At 39.1% G+C, this 13,835-nt stretch overlaps 1 long non-coding RNA gene across 1 annotated transcript; it reads left to right on the top strand.

Moving 5' to 3' along the window:
• Window positions 1-12,108: 12,108 nt before the first annotated feature.
• Window positions 12,109-13,599, top strand: LOC118470600 (uncharacterized). Its single transcript, XR_004847706.2, has 2 exons — window positions 12,109-12,278; window positions 12,644-13,599. It is a non-coding gene; the product is annotated as an uncharacterized LOC118470600 (long non-coding RNA).
• Window positions 13,600-13,835: the final 236 nt, after the last annotated feature.

Raw genomic sequence — 13,835 nt, 5'->3', positions numbered from 1 at the left:
GGCAGCTAAAATCGTTGAACGAGCCATTTTAAATCGCAATGCAACTTTATTTTAATTTCATTGTGAATTAAAAAAGATGCATTTGCACCTTGACATGCATCAACATCACCACTACATCTTATAACTGCCTCTGTCCGCCAGTTCCTTCCATCTTTTCTCATCCAGACTGACACATTTAAGCCCTTTTCAGTTGTTTTAATATCTAAATATAAACACCCAATAATAACAATTGCACATGTAACTCACTCACATTCGTGCAAACCCACACTAAACCAAACCTCAAACTTCAATGATGGCTAAAGCCGTGATACAAACAGTTTGAACTGTTAGCTTAACATCAGCAGAAGCAGCAAAGGCAGACAGAGCAGAACATATGAATGAGTAGACAGAAGGATGCAAGTTTTTTTGCAAAAACTACAATACTAATCAACATTGTTATTAGCGATAGAGGTAGTTTTTTTTACTACTTTCACTTTAAGATGCTAACATATGTAGCTTCAGGATGGACTATTCAGGGTTCTCAACAGATTTTACACAGATTTTGCAGAGCTGAGTGGCCAGAGCAACTGGATTTGCTCTGGAAAAAAAGGAAAATAACTTCTCAAGTATCAACACTTAGTGCAAATGTGCATAATTGTTAACTCTAGAGTTGCTCTTTAGCTATGAGTTCTGATTTAGAGTGGGTGGATTTTACTTTACATGGTTGTTAAAAGACTTTAAAAAATCGCACCAAAAGCACAACTGTGCTGGAATTCCCTGCAAAACAAGAGTCTACAATATTATTGTTTGCTGTATTATATAATTTAGCATTACCACTGGCACCTTTTTCAAATAAACTCCTGAAATGAAGGAGGTTCATGAGACCTTCTGCAGTAGAAGAAACTTTTGTTTTTTGGTGAAAAGCTCTACCTATGTGAATTGTTTATCAACCTTTTGCTTTGATTTCAGCAGCACCCCGGCTGTGTGGACATGTTTGTTCAAACCTGATAAGTCATGACAGCCCAGCATGATGTGACAAAGTTCCAAAGAAAAAGCTTATTGTTGCATTGAGAATGTTTGACTTTTTCAAGTGTTCAGTTAGGTTCAGGACTGGTAACCGTGGAGGAAAATCCACAACACTCTTGGTCTTTAGAGCTGCTTCTCTTCGGTCAGGCTGGATTAGATTCAGTGCAGGTGTCCAAACATCCAGCAGCTTGTTTTACTGTCACTATACGTCTTGTTTCTCCTCACAAACACTTCTCTCAGAATTTTTCCTCCAGTCGTGCCTTGCATCCTCCCCGTAGAAGTGGCTTAGGGAGGCCACTAGTCCTCTGAGATGTGGGGATGAAGTCGGGTTTCTATCTCTGAGCTTGATGTATTGATCTTCTGACGGTGTTTTGGTCCACCTGATCAGGCTTTACATACTATTGATCCAGTGTTTTAGAGCTCCATCCTGCTCAGAAACCTTCAGTTCAGCCATGATTTGATGCATCTCTTTGCTCTGAATAGCAATCGGACACTTTTATCTACTTCTGAGTCCACATTTTCAAACATCTCATTGCTACTTAGAAATGTGGAAACGACAAGTACTGACAATTCTAACAAAACAAGACTCTGATTCTTCCATGAAATCCATCCGAACGCTGCTTCGTGGAAGGATAAAAAACAAGGTTTTACTCTATGAAGAATGTAACATTTGCTGTCTTACTGTTCTTGGGTGTTAGCTTACTGGTGTCACAAGCAAGTGACAAAGAGTGGAGACAAGAAATGTTTATGATGCCAAAACTATGTGTTTAGTTACAAAAATAATATGAGAACAAACAATTAAAAGCGTGTGGTTTTCGGAGAAGTTTCATTTCCAAACATGACCGATTGTCTGCAGTCAGCCAGCGAGGGTAGACAAAGGTAGCCAGCATGAAAATGGCTTTAGTAATGTTCCTGTTGATAGCAATAATGAAGGAACCAGGTGAAAATCCCTCAATCAAGGGGGTAGCTGCAGCAAAAATAGGTGCATTCTATGTTTTATGGCTCTCCTGAAGTACTTGGAAGTTGATTTGTATTGTGACTTAGGCTCCGCCCACCGACGGGACATGTGAGGGGCAAGACAACAAAAAGTCTCCCAGAATGGCCACTACTCGTGCAAATATCTTCAAACTTAGTGCAGCACTTCCTTGAATCTTCACCAAAACATCCGCCAAGTTTGGAGAAAATCAGATGAAAGGTTGTCAAGAAAAGCAAAGAACAGACAGACATACAAACAAGATTCCTTCATTCATTAGTGATATTATTTCAAGCTTTACATGACCATTTGTGAAAATGAATAAATGACCCATCGAGTTCAGGAATAAACTAAAATCTGCTTGATATTTTCCTCTACTAGGCCAATCTCTATGACATTTTACTAGATCAGCAAGTGGATTCTTTTGTATCTTCTTTTGCTGTTTGTTTTACACTTTTTGTTTACAACTTCAACACATTTTCATCATTTTCCTTTTGTTCTGGTTTACAATCTCATCGATTCTTTACAATGTACAGCGATAAAACTGGGCTAATCCATAAAAAAAGCATTAAACCACGTCTCAGACCACCATCTGAAGGGTTAACAAGCTTCTCCTTTCCTGCTCGGGCATGCAATGATTTACTGATTATTTATTTTCATTATACTCAACGTGCACAATCATTCACACATTCATATTTTAAATGATAAATTTCTAAGAACCGGCCACCCCCCACCACACCCTCCCCTCGCGCAATAAATCCAATTACGCTATCTCAACTGATAAAAGATAACATGTTTTAAAAACGTGCAAAAAGATTAATTTCTTGTTGCCTGCTTCATTGATTCTTTTTCCTGCACAAATTTACGGCTCCATAATTGAGTTTGAATCGCTGTTGTGTTGGTATTAATGTGTGTACATGTGAAATGGAAATCCGTGAGACTAAATGTTTCTTTCGCCTGAGTGGCATGCTAATGAGCGCCACTGTGGTTTGTTGTCGCCGCCCGTCCCAGACCTGCTCTCCATCATGAAGTCCTTTGATAGTTAATTCCCATGTGGTAATGAGCTGAGGGGCCGAGTGATGAAATGGGAGCATCATAGCAGGGTGGGTGGGTGGAGGGTGTTTCTCTTTGGGTGTAAACACAAACTACACTATAGCACCATCCATTGCATTCAGTGCTTGTTTGTTACTGTCGTCTTTTTTTAATTTACAATTAACAGTTTTACATTTTAGCAGACTTTTATCCAAAGCAACATACTAGAGAGTAGATACATGAGGTACACTACCGTTCGAAAGTTTGGGCTCACCCAGACAATTTCATGTTTTCCATGAAAACTCACACTCCTGTGTTCTAATGTGGTAAATGACTATTGCAGCTGGAAACAGCTGATTTTTAATGGAATATCTCCATAGAGGTACAGAGGAACATTTCCAGCAACCATCACTCCTGTGTTCTAATGCTACATTGTGTTAGCTAATGCTGTTGAAAGGCTAATTAATGATTAGAAAACCCTTGTACAGTTATGTTAGCACATGGATAAAAGTGGGAGTTTTCATGGAAAATATGAAATTGTCTGGGTGACCCCAAACTTTTGAATGGTCGTGTATGGCAGAATTGACAATAAAGGTTGACTTTGAAACGCATGCGTCTGGACACCGGTTGGTCTAGAAGACGAGGAAGCAGCCGGGTGGAGGAAGGTGTGGCTGCAGGGAAGCGATGAAGAGGATGTCTCACAGCTTAACTCTACTTTACTCCTGTCTGGTGTATAAACGCCACACGAGAGCAGCTGACAACGAACCGGCTCACAAACACACATGCGTGACCTTCCACCCCGTCGCTGATAGCTCACAGTCGCCGCTTTGTTACCATTGCAGCTCTCAAAGGATGCTGCTGCTGCACACACCCAGTCGCTTTGCACTCAAGGAACACACCCCCAGATAAAGATAAAAACTCCCCCACAACACACACACATATACAGACACACAACCCTCCCCCACAACCCCTCAAACACCCGCACCGACCCCTCCCTAAAACGCACTCGATGAACCCATGGAGGACCCGCCTCCTCATTGTCTGCCAATCACCCCGGGGGGCAGTTAGAGACGGAGGGAGGGAGGGAGGGAGGGAGGGAGGGGGAAAAAAGGGGGTGTTTGTGTTTGAGACACAAAGATAGAGATAAGGTGACATCTACCTTTTAAAGGTAACTAAACAATTGCACACATCTTTTGGCTAAAAGTGCTTCAATTTTACATTGTACAAAGCTTGAAAAATAATGCAAAAGTTATTGTTTATTGGTGCAGGTTTTTTGCACAAAAAGAGCATTTTATAAGATAAGGTTCATTCCAGAATTAGAGGATATTTTACATTCCACCTATCAAATTTCAAATAATCCATGCACAAAATACTAAAACATGCAGTTGTTGTGTAAATGTTCTTGTCCTGAGACCAAATCTAAAAAAAATAGGAGAAAAGAATGTTTGAAAATATTTTAAAATACCAAATAAGTCAGGAGTTCCCCCTAAAATGACATTTTCTCTTGTCCCTCCCCCCTGATGACCAAACTAAATTTCAAATAAAACGGTTAAGATGAAATTTAAAGATATTTTTTGGTATTTTTTTTCATTGATGTCTGTTTAAATTAGTCAAAAATTAATTAAAGCCAAATTAAATTAAATATAAAATGAAAATATAAGATGAAATATAATATGATGTCTTTAAATAAGAGATAAAGTAATAAAACACCAATACACTAAGATATTTAAATAAGTCAATAAGTAGCAAAAATCTATAAATAAAATTTGTTCCAAAAATAATAATAGTAATAAACGAATAAAATCAATCACAGAGTGTTGAGGAGCTGAGGAAACGCTATCAGGATTAATGCATGCAATGAGGAAATGCCAAATTAAATAAAAATAAAATAAAAATAATGGAATTATATTAAATAAAATAATAAATAAAATCTAATTATATTAAATAAAAATAAAAAATAACAAACTAATCAAAAATTAAATTAAGCTAAACTAAATAAAAAATAAAATGAAAATATATAATTAAATGTAATGTAATTGTGGGAAAAAATGTAGTCAACATAATATTTTATATAATAATTATCATTATGGAATGTGTGTCCCACAACAACCCTGTTAGCATAACCTTTGTAGCTGGTAGAAGAAGAAGAAAACAGTGAATCACATGAAACACTGGAATTAACATCATCAGACAGTTTTTCCTAAAGAATGAGTAGAGCAAAGCTATGTTCTCTCTTCTATTTTTCATATTTTCATAACATTGTCAGCCTTGATTGAATGTCTCACTCTACATCATATTATCAGGATCAGACTAATTCTTTGGACTGTTTTCCATCAGTCAGTTTGTCCTCTTGGTCAGCAGTAACAGCAGCTAAATATCTAGCTTCTACTGCTGAGAAAAAGATCACATTAGCATGGATTAGCAACCCTGTTACTGTGATTAGAGTAGGGTTAGCAAACAACACAGAAAACATGGAATAAAAATGGTACCATTGATGTGTGAGCTGAGCCAATCAAGACTTTGATAGTTTATTACCTATTATTGATGAATATGGAGCAGAAAACTGTAAAAGAGGAGGTTTATTTTTCAAACATTTTGAAGCATAAATGTCCAATTCTGGAATGACCCATGAAACAAACAAACAAACCAAAAAAAAAAAAAAAAACCACACAAAGGTTATTACGTTTAACATGATCACACATCATTCTCCTGCAGTTCTGTAGACATTAAGACAATAATGACCTCATGTCTGTTTGCTTTTGTTTCTGCAGTTGTTGCTCAGTTATACGACGAAAAAGTCGAGTTTTCTCTGTCGATCTTTTGTATTTTGGGTCTGAATGTCTGAAAAAGTGGAATTCGCTGCAGCTTCTTCCTCCTGTAAGGTTGCCAGTTTTGCATTTTCTAGTCACCTCTTAGACTCTAAAGATGCTCGGTTGCGTTTTTGCACCTTGCAATGCGATGCATTTTATGAGATTTAACAGAAACCACAAATGTGAAGACACTCTTTTTTGTCAAATGTGATACGAACTTGAATATCTTTGGCTTATAGACTCTTGGGGAAGCAAAACAATCAATTTGAGTGATTATTTCTGATATTTTTTAAATAAAAGAGTTGAATAATTAATCAGGACAACCAGCTGCTGTCTCATTGATCATTATTGTAAACTTCAGCCCTTAAAAGAACCACTTGAAGGCAGAAACCAAACAGAATACTGGCAATATTTCAAACATATTAATCAGCAGACATTTCTAGTCTGAGTTTAACAGTTTAAAATGATCATGTAGGGAATACATGGTCCAACCGTATCGGATCGGATCAAAGATTTTTTTTAGATTCTGGACCATCTGAAACAGATTAGCAGCAGTAAAATCCTGTTTTGTATCTGTTCGGATGGGTTTGATCCACTAATCAGAGTCTTGTTTTGTTAGAATTGTCTGTGCTTCTAGTTTCCATAACATGGTGATGTAAAGCTTGAAATAATATCACTAGTGAATGAAGGAATCTTGTTTGTATGTCCGTCTGTTCTTTGCTTTTCTCTGCAAGCTTTCGTCTGATTTTCTTCAAACTTGGCGGGTGTTTTGGTGAAGATTCCAGGAAGTGCAGCGCTAAGTTTGAAGATGTTTGCATGAGCAGTGGCCATTCTGGAAGACTTTTTGTCATCTGCAGCCTTGTATTTGGCTGTATGTGGGCGGAGTCTAAGTCGCCATACAAATCAACTTGCAAGTATTTCAAGAGATCCATAAAACATAGAATACACCTATTTTTGCTGCACCTGGTTCCTTCATTATTTCTATCAACAGGAATCCATTTTCACGCTAGCTGCCCTCACTAGCTGACTGCAGACAATCGGTCATGCTTGAAAATGAAACTTCTCCCGAAACAGCATGATTTTCTTTGTTTGTCCTTATATTATTTGTGCAATCAAACATAGTTTTAATATCACAAGCCTTTCTTATCTCCACTCTTTGTCACTGGCTTGTAACACCAGTAAGCTAACAACCAAGAACATGCTAGCAAAATGCTATATTCTTTGTAGATCTTTACATCTATCTACACCTACCTTATTGTAGGATCCAAATCTTCAGCAGAACTTGACATTTTCAGTTGCTGCTCATAGGTTGTTGTTGTTGTTTCCAATAGCAAAGGGAAATTCTAATAACCATAGTGTGCAAAAACTGCAAGTGTAGGAGTAATCTTTCTGAAATGAGCAGCCAATGGGAGGTTTATTCCTACAACCTACATCTAGTGAGTCAGACTACTGCTGTAGTCTTAATTATGTGGATGAAACCTAAGCTAATACAATGTCAGCTTTTCTGTGGGGGGTTAAAGACTGACGCTAAAGTCCCTTTAAATAAGGAAGTTCTTATATCCTGACAGTCTATTAGTCATATTGTTTTCATGGTGAGAACTGAGACTGGTTATTTACCTCTCACTGCTGTTAACACCACAGTTGGCATCGATTCAACACCACTTACACATCTGTGCTGTTGAATGACTCCACCTGCTCCTGTTATTACACAGCTTCACTCTCCAGCTGGACAGGAAAACAGAGAAGTGTCTGTGTGCCATAGACTCTTTTCAATTTAATGCTGTTATATTTATATAGCACCAATTCACAGCTTAATATTCTAGGGGAAACCTTGTTCTCATACAACTAAAGTAAATATGTTTTATTTGGGGGAAAAAAATGGAGTATGCAACCTGAGATGTGGTGCAAACATCTCTAGATTATGAGAAACCACTGGCCACACACCTAATTTTGCATTGTTTTTAGCCCTAATGCAATCTAAACTGGTGAGCTGTACAAAAAATTCAACCTCCATATAGTACGTTGGCTATAGAGACCATATCCATTTATGTTCAAAGCTGTATACATGTTTATTTCTTCTGTAAATGTTCATATTTTAACATGAGGTTCTATGGGGATTGACTGTTGTTTTGGAGCCAGCCTCTAGTGGACATTTTAGGAACTGCAGTTTTTGGCTTCGATTGTGTTTTAATTTAGTTTTAAAACGTCAAAAGGATGAATAATTGTTAGTGTTTTTAATAATTTTAATTCTAAAAGGGTAGATTGCCTGATTAGGGTTGTGTCATTGTGAATCCCCCCCCCCAAAAAAAACCAAAAAGGCCAATTTTTGGATTATTTGAAAAGTTGCTTTGAGGATTATGAGCACAGTGTTCTGTCTGTTTTTCCATGTTAACCACTGTCAGCTTACTCCCAAATCATTATAATACAATATTTATTATTTTTGGGTCACAGAGTCAAGTCTCCAATGTAGCTTTTATACGTTCAAGTCTCAAGTGGTGAGTCTCATTGCTGACCAATGTGGGTTTGACCTACAACCTGAGTTGAGGTTAATGTACCAATTTTGGTTGACACACATTGAAAAGGACTCACACATTTGTCAGTGCAAGTTGTGTGACTCCATTCACATCAAAGCAGATTTAAACCGAGCCGTCAGCTATAAAAAGACTAAAGCTCTCCCCTTTTATCTCGTTTGCACCTTTGGTCGTACGTAAACCTGCAGTAAAAGATTTACTGCTAATTTGACTGAAAACACATTTACTGCCCGTCGACTTTTTCTGAACATGAGGGGTTTTCTTGTGTTCACTACCCTCTAAAGAGAGGCCATCCTCGGGGTCATTGTTTCTGCTGGAATTAAGACAGGCCAGCAGGGTTAAACTTTTTCTTTTCCCGCTTCATTTTGCACTTTTCCCTCTCTTTTCTTCGGTCCCGACAACCAATCCGAAGCCAGCTCTTCCCCCTGCTTGGCTTCCTCACTTTGCCCTCTTTAGGGGTCGGCCCGTGACCTTGTGCCTTTCACCTTTACCGACCCCTAAACTGATTGTTCTGCAGCCAGTCCCTCTGTCAGCATGCTCCTCTAAAGGTTTGATTTATTTCGCTAACCAGAACACCGGTGACGAACCTCGGTCCGGGTTAAGCGCTGCACTCGCACATTGTTCCGAGTTAATGCGGTCACTCGAGTCATCTGCGACCCCTTGTCACCTCATCGGCTCTGCTGCTACTGAACGTGGGTGGCAGCTTCACCGAACACACATGTATGCACGCCGAGAAACCCCATTCACACCTCATCACATATGGTGTGTGATCTCTATACACGCATATGTCTCGGTATGTGTGGGACATGGGTTATACAGTTCCACACACAAGTCTGCTTTTACGTTTCTGAATGCAATGAGTTCACTTTACCCTTGTTTTTTTCAGCCTGTGCGCATGTGATGATCAGTCAGTAGGTGTGTTATAAGTGGAAATGGAAAAAAAAAATTTACACCACCATTCTAAAGTTTGGGTCACCCAGACAATTCCATGTTTTCCATGAAAACTCACACTTTTATCCATGTGCTAACATAATTGCACAAGGGTTTTCTAATCATCAATGAGCCTTTCAACACCATTAGCTAATACAATGTAGCATTAGAACACAGGAGTGATGGTTGCTGGAAATGTTCCTCTGTACCTCTATGGAGATATTCCATTAAAAATCAGCTGTTTCCAGCTAGAATAGTCATTTACCACATTAACAATGTCTTCAAAATCTTCAATCTTTCAAAAATAAGGACATTTCTAAGTGACCCCAAACTTTTGAACAGTAGTGTATGTCACTATTGACATTTGGCTAAAGGGAAAAGGTTGCTCTGTCGATACTGGCACTGAGAGCTGACTCCTCTTAGAAATGAACTTTCTGAATACATGACAACATTTCACTGGAGAAAAACACTGGCAGACAAACTGTAAAACTGTACTGTAACCTTCATCAAAAAACACATGCAACTAACAGAAATACCGTATTTCCATCAAGTTGTCTAAATGCTTTTTCACTGTTTGAAGTTTGAGGGTGTCCAGCTGGAGAGTTATTAGCACCAACTACTCATCTTGTAGAACCAACTCCAGACATTTGCATTTGCACTGGATGGCAATATGTTTGATATGCGTTAACTTGTAACTAGTATGTCAATTTGTGCCTGTCCATTTGAAAGATAGTGTCCAAAACAGGTGCACTCTCCATCATGAACAAAAGTTTCCATCCACTTGTACAGACCGTGTATATCTTGGCAGTCTTGAGTTTCCAGTAATTTCTATGACTAAAACACATGCGGCTATGTCACAAAAAAACAGACATTTTGGTTCTTTTTTCAATTTATTGTAGGTCTTCTGAAAACATTGCAAAATCTGATGGCTCAAAAATATACATACAGTGATGCTGATATTTGGTTAAATGTCCTTTGACCAATTAGGCACTTTTGGTAGCCATCCACAACCTTGTTGTATCTTTGACCACTCTTCTTGACAAAATCAATTAAATTTCATCTCAGTCCACAGGTTCTTGATGGGTTTAAGTCAGGACTTTGGGGAGACCAGTCTAGAACTTTCATTCTAGCCTGATGGAACCATTTCTTTTCCATGTCTGATGTGTGTTTGGGCTCATTGTCTGGTTGAAACATCCAACCGTGTCCAAGCTCAACCTTCTGCTCATGATTTTAGATTTTAATCCTCCTTCTTCATTATTTCATTTACTTTGTGCAAAGCTCCAGTTCCAGTTCCAGACCTGCCTAATAGGGGCTTTCGACCGGGGTGGAGCCCGTTCGGAGTCGGAGCCGGTGCCCGACTTGGCGCCGTTTTTTTGTCTTTCCACCATCGGAGTTGCGGCTCCGGGCTCCAAAAACTGGGGCTTTTTCGGGCACCAACTCGTTGCTGGGCCAGACTTGGCCAGAGTTGAGAGCCGAGCATGTCACGGGCAGAGGGCGGGGTGACATCTAAAAACATCTAAAAAGATAAACATAGATATGATCATCAACTTATTGTGCGTGTTTAACCGCTAAGTAATCAATGCAAGTGTAGTCGAAGCTAAGTAGCTAAGCTAACGCTAACACGTTTACTGTTAAGTATCCAAACGTCTTTGATAATTACCTTTCTTCTCAAACGTGATCGCCGGGCATTGGAACGGCGACGCCGATGGGTAAGCCCTAACAGAAGGTTTTGCTGTTCAGCGATGGCGAGACACACTAGCAAAGCCATGAACACCACTCCAATGAAGTCCTCCATTGTTGTTGTGTGGGTTTCCGTACGGCGCGAACGCTGTTGAACGGCTACGTACGCGGTACATACACACGTTTTGTGGTGGCGCAATGACGCAGCTCCAACTTTGCTCCTTCCAAATGGAAACACAAACCAGTTCTGGGGCGGCACGGGATTTGAACCAAAAAAGCACTGGCTCTCAACTTTGAACCAACCTAGCACCTGGTGCTCTTTGGTCGAAAGCAGACCTAAGACAGTCTGAAACCAGTCCTCAAAAAGTCAAAAACCAGTACAAAATCGGGACCAAAACTAAACCTAAACTACTCCTAAAGAAAGTCCAAGACCCACCCAAGACAATCTAAAACCAGTCCTAAGCCAGGGTCAGATTCAGTGTGAAATAAATCCTAAACCCACTGTAAATCACATCCAAAACCAGGTCCCAAATCAGCCCACAACCAAGACTGAAACCAAACATAAACCTGTCCAAAGAAAGTCCAAAACCAGTCCAACATATTGTCTGAAGTCAGGCCAAAAGCTCCTTTAGAAAGTCCCAGAGCATGATACTGCCACCACCATGCTGATTGTAGGTTTGGTGTTCTTGCGGTTAAAGGCCTCACCTTCCCTCCTCCAAACATATTTCTGATCAGTTTTGAACAGAACTTTCCTCCAGAATACCTTTTCTTTGTCCATGTGATCAGCAGCAAACTTTAGTTGAGCTTTAAGGTGACTGCACTTATTTAAAACATCATTTAAATCCTTGGCATAGTCACAAGTTTTGAGCTGTAAATGAACTTCAATGACAAAATTTCAGTGAACATAAACGTCAAAAGCATGAATAAGCCTTTGACCTTTTATCTCATAACGCAAAATTGATAAAGCATATTCATATTTCCAAAAAACATTTTCACTATTCCTTTCATTTGCAATTGAATCTGTGTCTATTTGTGTCTTCTGGTATCTGCTTTACGAGTTTATATACGAGTGCACCGCCTATGAAATTTGACCCACCCTGAAATAAAAGTATATATCCACAGCAATATAAGCAGAGTTCATGTTGGGTAAAGCAGAGGGTCATTGGTGTCAGTGATGTTCACAGGCTGGACTCTGATGCAGCTGTAAAAACCCCATTTAGCTGTCAAATAATCATAGATTTATAAAGTGTGTGTGCTTCTGTAATCTTATGTCACCGGATATTAGATGATCGCGATAACGGCGAGGCGCAAACTAAGGTAAATAATCAGTTACTTTGATTCCCTTTGTATCGAACGCTGCCATCCTCGCTATGAAAGCTGCTCATTGAAAAATCCATATTCTATCAATAAGCTTTATTAACCTTTCATTGTGCTCCTGTGGGCCATGTAGCTCTGCAAATAGCACGTCAGAATTTCATCCGGTGCAGTCGGGTGTAAAACAATGTTGGCTCGATGTGCTGTTTTTACATGTCACACGGGATAAACTGAACTAAACTGAAGAATTTCCCATCTGAGGTGTAATAAACCTGCAGGAAGGAGGTCGAGTTGTATGCAAGAGTGTCAAAATTCACATGAAACGCTTCGATCTCTGTGGGTTATTGGTGTTTTTTCCCCACACACAGAGAATTGCCACCCACCTGATGACTGACACTGGAGCCCCTGCACCCCATAATAACCATGAAGAGTTCAATCTTCATCTCATGGACTCGCAAGATTTCCTTCATTCTCAAAGAGGAACTCCTCCTCTCAACCCCGACCCCGAACGCCTCCTCCTCCACCTCCCTCCACTGGGAGCCGGTCGCTGGGAAACAAGATGGAAGTGGTGGGAAAGCTGTGATGCAGAGAAGGATGGGGTGTTAGACGAGTGGAGAGGGAATGACACCGACGGATGGAGATGCAACGTGACAAAGAAACAGAGAATGACAGAAAAAGAAATATGAGGAAGAGGAAAACTGAAAAAAATGAGCACAAGATCAGAGAGAGGTTAATAGTTCAGGCTTGTTTACTTGAGTTCACATTTCCCTCACTTCAAAAGGTCATTTAGCACCAACAAACACCATGTGCTTCAACATGAGTTTCCTTCTTTGTCATATTTGCTTGCATTTTAAAATATAAACAGTCTTAATTATGAGATCCTGACATGCATACTCACTCCTGATCCTAATTATTACACCATTTTTCCATAATTATGAGATAAAGCAAAGGAATTCATTGTGGATAGAATTCAGAAGTAGCTTAAGAATCCTCCAGATTTTCATATTTCTTCATTCTAAAAAATCAAAGTGATTCAGTGAAAGTTGTCAGGATATATAATTTAGTACGTAGCGAAAAGAAGCTGATCATTTTATCATCATGCACATGTACGCTGTCTAAAAAATGACATTAGAACACGATACAGTACGTGTTACATTCTGCAGTAAAAGATGTGCCGGGTATTTTGTTTTAAATTTGGATTTAGTTAGATTACGTCTCTAAAAAATAATTTCAACAAAGCACAGCAATGGTTTTGTCATCAGTGTATTAAGAGAGCAATAAAAGTGATTAAATATTACAATAAAACTAGAAAAGCACTCAGAGACCACAGTACTCTGCCAAGGCTGTTCATTCCCCCATTTGGCTTTTTTTTTTTTTTTTTTTTTTTTAGAACTGCAGCATTTTTTATTATAAATGCAGCTTTTGTTTATTATTATTGATGATCAGAAATCACAGCAACATAGAATGTGTCTATTTAATATAAATGTACCCACAAACAAAATGACCTTGCGCTGAGCATGTGTTGTGCGTGTGTACGTTATGTACGGATACTGAATCACA

Source organism: Amphiprion ocellaris, chromosome 8 (genome assembly GCF_022539595.1).
Source record: "Amphiprion ocellaris isolate individual 3 ecotype Okinawa chromosome 8, ASM2253959v1, whole genome shotgun sequence".
In the NCBI taxonomy this organism is placed as follows: domain Eukaryota; kingdom Metazoa; phylum Chordata; class Actinopteri; family Pomacentridae; genus Amphiprion; species Amphiprion ocellaris.
Note: the sequence above shows the minus strand (reverse complement) of the source record. Positions and strands in the feature narration are given on the sequence as shown.